The 6000-nt window shown below is 34.5% G+C and overlaps 1 protein-coding gene across 4 annotated transcripts in view; it reads right to left on the bottom strand.

Moving 5' to 3' along the window:
• The window catches only part of RSRC1 (arginine and serine rich coiled-coil 1), a 483059-nt gene that overhangs the window by 284059 nt on the left and 193000 nt on the right, over positions 1-6000 (bottom strand). The gene's annotated exons all lie outside the window — the stretch shown is intronic.

The following is a 6000-nucleotide window of genomic DNA, read 5'->3' as shown; positions in this document are numbered from 1 at the left end:
TATCAGAGAAAAGGATCACCTGACATGGCACTGTTTATGACTAGATTATATGCCAGTCCTCAGATTTAAGATCTGTAAACTGCCTAAGAAATTATGACAGTAATATGACATTAACATTTTATCCACATTAAAGGTATTTCAATTTGCACACATTCATAGGATGCACTGTGTGTTAAAAGGAAAGAGAAAGATTTATGGAATTGGTCTTGTAGAAAGAAGAAAAACTTCATGCTGTTTCATCTCATGATCACAGTTTGAGGAAAGTGTCTGTTTTAATATGCAGTTTCACCCTAAACCTCAAATGTATATTGTCTTAGGTGAGAAAAATATATTAAAATGTTGGGAGAAAGGTATCTATTATGCTGACATCCTTCAAGGGTGACATGAGCTAATAAATATTTTTAATCAGTGTTTAATAAATTTATTGAGTATATAGGTAACATCAGTGCATTTTGAGATAATATATTCTTAAACTCATTTAGACAAATGTCAAAAACATATTTTCAGAACACAGTAAGAAAATATGAAGCTACAACTGAAATATTTAAAATGCTACAGACAAAAGTTTAGAGTTTACAATCTATTTTTGCATTTTCTAGCTCATGTTGTATATTAACTGAATCCCCAAAAGTATGATAATGCTCCATTAACTGTGTTTATGCTTGTGTTAAATAGAACTATTAGTCTGAAAACCGAAATACAGCAGTTTGATTTTCAAGTCCTATGTAAAATAGTCTAAAACAGAAAGGAAAGGGCTTTTATTGGAACCTGATAGTTATTGATGAATACCTAATAGCAATGGGCCTGCCTACATTTCTGGCAAGCAGAACTATATTCTTATAAACCACTGATGGGCTAAACAAACTATTAACGACAGTTGCTTTTCAACACTTAAAATGGTCAGACTGTGTTACTTGACCACAAGGACAAGTAGGACATCACTCTCAAATGTTATACAATATAAGAAACATAAATGAGACCTCTGTGGAGAGACAAAACCCACAGGTATGGCTCCAGAGTTCTTTTGCTATTCAACTATTAATAGAAAACAAATCCCACTTAAAGCTGTAAACACTTGTAACTCTTTTCACTAAAAGATGTATTATCATTCATTTAATTTCCCACTTAAAGCTTAACAAGGTATTATTAGTCCTAGTGTCCAACTCCAGTCCTGAAAAATACAACTTAACATCTGAACCAAAAATTTTAAAACAAATGTCTGTTACTCTTGCAAGATAAGATGAATTTTTTGCCCCTCTATAAACTTTTTGGAGTACCTCTTCCCCTGGGTTTATGAACACCCAACCAATCATTCATAGGTTGCAGAATAATACTCAATGAATACAATGAAAACATCTAGATTCTTCACCAGATTCATAAGGCCTTCCTCATTGGACACATGTCTTTCAATTTAAGGCCTTTTAATGTATTTTTCTTCCTGGTGGTCACTGAACCAGCAGCATTAACCTTGCTTAGGAACTTGTTGGAATGCATAATTTCAAATCGTGCCCCAGACCCAAAGAATCAGAATGTGCTTTAAGCAAGAATCCCAGGTGACTCATATGTACATTAAAGATGGTGAAGCACTGCCCCAGATCACCCTGTACAGTTACTACAAGCCACTTCTATTTATTTGACTTTTCAGAAAAGAGAACAAAGGAAGCTTTAGAAACATCATACTGATCAGGATAATTCATTTCATTCCTTGCCAAAGGGGGCATAGCACAGCTGTCCTTCTTTCAAGCCAGAAACAACCCACAAAACTATTTTGACCTAAAAAAGTAATTTTTCATACAGCTCAACTTAATATTTTCTGATCTAAATCCTTCTCCCAAGAGAAAAGGATAGCATCATTTTTATAGTTTGCTTATAAAATAATAATAGCTGTATTGTCATCAAATGGCAAGGTTCTATCTCCTGTATTTTTTTCTTAATTGGAAAAATAAAAACATGTTGACTTCATTAAACCCCCCCAGCTGAAAGTAAACATTTTAATCCCCATTCAGTAGTCCAATAAGTGTCACTACTCACTACATTATCCAGAACTTTAAAACATAATGGAAGAAAAAACATGGAGTCACCGGGCGTGGTTGCTCATGCCTGTAATCCCAGCATTCTGGAGGCCGAGGAGGGCGGATCATCTGAGGTCAGGAGTTTGAGGCCAGCCTGGCCAACATGGTAAAATCATGTTGGTCTCTACTAAACATATAAAAATTAGCCAGGCATGGTGGCCAGTGCCTGCAGTCCCAGCTACTCAGGAGGCTGAGACAGGAGAATCACTTGAACCTGCGAGGTGGAGGCTGCAGTGAGCCAAGATTGCACCACTGCTCTCCTGCCTGGGAGACTGAGCAAGACTCCCATCTCAAAAAAAAAAAAGGAAAAAAAAAAAAAAAAAAAGGAAGAAAAAAGAAAAAAACATGGAGTCAGCATCCTTTGATAGAACAAGAACTTAGAGTCAACTTTCTACAACTTTAGAGCAGCATTAAAAAAAAAAAAAAGTCAGGAGCAACATCTAATAACCACCCACCTCCACTCCTTCAACCCTTCTGTGATAACAGACATAACCCTGGGGTCATTATGAGAAGGCCTTTCATCTATAAGCGATTATTCATCAAATTAAAAAAATTATTTTCTTAAGTTCATTACAAAATCTAATTAAGCACAACATTATAAGCAGTGTTTTCACTCATTTCCTTTAAGCCTTAAAAAATGTTATAGGCACTGAGCTATAACACAAATCCACTGAGTATGCAGCATCACTTCTTGGAACCTGAGGGTCAAGAGAAACCTATGCACACGTGAAGCATGTGCTACCTGTTGTGCTGTTAGCTATAAACCACTTTGCCTCTGACCCAGGAATCTCATATCTTCTGCCAGCATCTATACAACTGTGGAAGGCATGCAAGCAGGCTAAAATCTCAGACCCTTAATAAAGAAACACAATAAATATAATGATACACACAGTAATTTTTCCAGGATATAATGTTAAGCAAAAAAAAAAAAGGAAAAAAAAAGAATACACACACCACACATACACACACACAGTTTAACAAACAAACAAAAAAAACCCAAAAAACAAAAAAACAAAGGATTAATAATAAACCAGAAGTCAATAAAATTGGCTGTTTACAAGGGGTGGAGGAGAACAGGCTAGAAAGCAAGAGAGTGACACACCTCTCTGAGAATACCACTGTGTATAATTTTGACCTCTGGAAGTATGTCAACATCATACATGTCCAAAGATAATTAAATCAATAGGAATGGGGACAAAGACACCTAAATTGAATGCAAACAGAAACAAATAAATGCAACTATATTTCAAATGAATAACATAACTATATTCATTGGAGAAAGGGAACTGCAAATAAATCTTGAACTCTTTTTAATAGGGTTGTTTTACTCAAAGTATGCTTGTAGCAATTCTAAAACTATTTTATGTGTATTATATGACTGAACAAATGAGTAACTGTATTGGCGTTATTAGGAGTCAGAGTTCTCACTTGTTATAAGAACCCAGAAGCCACCTTGAAAAGATTCTCCCTTGATAAATCTGGGACAATCTGAGCATCAAAATAAATAAGGGAAGTAACTGACAATAACCTATTTAATAAAATTAAAATCATGAGTCCTTACTCCTGATAAATAGATAAAATAAGGAAGGTGGGCTCTTCCTTACTGTAGAATGCTGGCTGTAATATGGATGGAGCAGTAGAATTGGAAAATCTATATTTTGCAATCATCAGACAAGAATCATCAATGGATAACAGAGCAACAGCCTTCAAAGTCTGAGTCTAGAACTTTAAAAAGGCATAGGCCTTATGGGTAGTGAACAAGTTTGTGAAAAGAAAAATAAGATGGTATTAGACAGTACATTATAAAAAAATTAAGCTGAGGAGAATGAGATACTAGGACAGTTCTCAGGATCACTTGGCAACATTGAGAGAAAGAAATGATTAAAAAAAAAAAAAACAGAGAGGCTGAATCAATGGTCTAAGAGACTGTAAAAAACTTAAGTAAAGGAAATCAGTCCTTGAAGAGGTTCCAGGGGAAGAGTCCACCTATCCCACTCTTTTCTCCACAGATCCACACTTGCTTTCCCCTTTTCAGGGTTACATATAACTATATACCAAGAAAAGCATATAAACATATAGTACAAAAACAGGGCAAATATGTTACCTGGTAGCAAGTATAACAAGCGACAAATATAATTTTTCTTAACTTATTAAAATGTATATTGGCTTTTACCCCCTTAGAACAATGCTCTCTATGATAATCTAAGTAAATAATTTTTTAAAAACAAAGACTGAAGAAAGCTACACAAAGAAGAGATTAATTCCAAATGTACAGGATGCTTTTCTTATTTTAATATTATCATATATTTTTTAACACTGATGTATTAAAAAATATACTTCTAATTGTATTTGGATATACAGCCAATTCAAAGAAGAGCTACATCTATGCTAGAAGGCTCTAAACAATCTGCTCAGCAGTGAAAGGGAGAGACACAAATCTCAGGTGCCCACAGATGCTAGACAGAACAGGTTTCATTAATGCTCAACCCATAAATTGTGAGTTTAGCTCCATTTTAGGCATGAACCTTTTTAGAAAGGTTTATAAAGGTATTCTTCATAATATCACTGACTTTAATGAGTATTATTAATGTACAATGCAAGATGGATGAATGGATGGATAAACAGACAGATGGATAGATGAATATATTGTTAATAGTTCACAGTTGGTGGGTCAATTACAACATCAAGTTACAGTCTTTCAAACAACTAAGATAAAATGCATTCAAATCATCCGCTTCTTACTACCTAACTGTATGCTAGTCCTGGCTCTTTATTCCCAAAATGCTTATCTTTGAAACATATTTGAGGTATATGACCTGCCTCTCTCATTCCCAAAATGCTTATCTTTGAAATACATTTGAGGTATATGACATAAGTAAAAATGAAATACAACTTAGTGTTAAGAATAGGGAAGAATAATTAATATACAATTATTCTTCAATGAGTAGCTATGTTTTATAAAAAGTTTTAAAATATTTTTAGCCAGAGTACTCTTTCTTCAGATGAAATGTTATTTAAAAGTTCAAAAGTTTACAAAATAAGTAAAAGTGGAACTATTTTGGTTAAAATGAGTAGTGGAAGTCTGGAGTACCACCTGCTGTGGAGAGCTTTCTGGGCAGCCAAAGGCACAGCTAGAAAACCACTGCTGGATAAAATTATAATATAAATGTGTGAAATAGTCACTGAAAATGAGATGCTACTAGTAAGTATAAAACATATGAAATTTAAACTAGTAAAACATCAAAGCCATTTTTATTTACTGAAGAACACAAACAAAGTAAATATAAAGTATTTTTAATAAATAATAATTTACAACAAAAGTTTAAAAGACACCTCAGGCCAGGTGGCTAACGCCTGTAATTCCAGCATTTTGGGAGGCTGAGGCGGGTGGATCACCTGAGGTCAGGTGTTTGAGACCAGCCTGGCTAATATGGTGAAACCCCATCTCTACTAAAAACACACAAAAAAATAGCTGAGTGTGGTGACGGGCACCTGTAAGTCCAAATACTGGGAGGCTGAGGCAGGAGAATCGCTTGAACCTGGGAGGCAGAGGTTGCAATGAGCTGAGATCGCACCACTGCACACTAATCTGGGAGAAAGAGCGAGGATCCATCTCAAAAAAACAAATAAATAAATAAATAAATAAAAATAAAAAATAAAAGACACCTCATATTGGCACTATGACAGCTGTTCTTCCTTGTTGTAAGCCCCTAACTGATACTGGAATGTGATGTTACAGACTAACATGTTTATTCTGATGTCCATATGTCCTAAATCTATGTGCTATTATGAAGTGATAAACAGTGGTTCAGGAAATATTTTTTAATGATGAAAATAACCATGTTATTTACTAACTTCTGATCCCCAAATACATAGCTCAAATTTTCTATTATATCCTCCTTTTTAATAATTAATCTCTAATTTTTAG

This window comes from Pan paniscus, chromosome 2, assembly GCF_029289425.2.
Source record: "Pan paniscus chromosome 2, NHGRI_mPanPan1-v2.0_pri, whole genome shotgun sequence".
Taxonomy (NCBI): domain Eukaryota; kingdom Metazoa; phylum Chordata; class Mammalia; order Primates; family Hominidae; genus Pan; species Pan paniscus.
The sequence above is the reverse complement of the archived record's forward strand: the minus strand, read 5'-3'. Positions and strand labels throughout refer to the sequence as shown.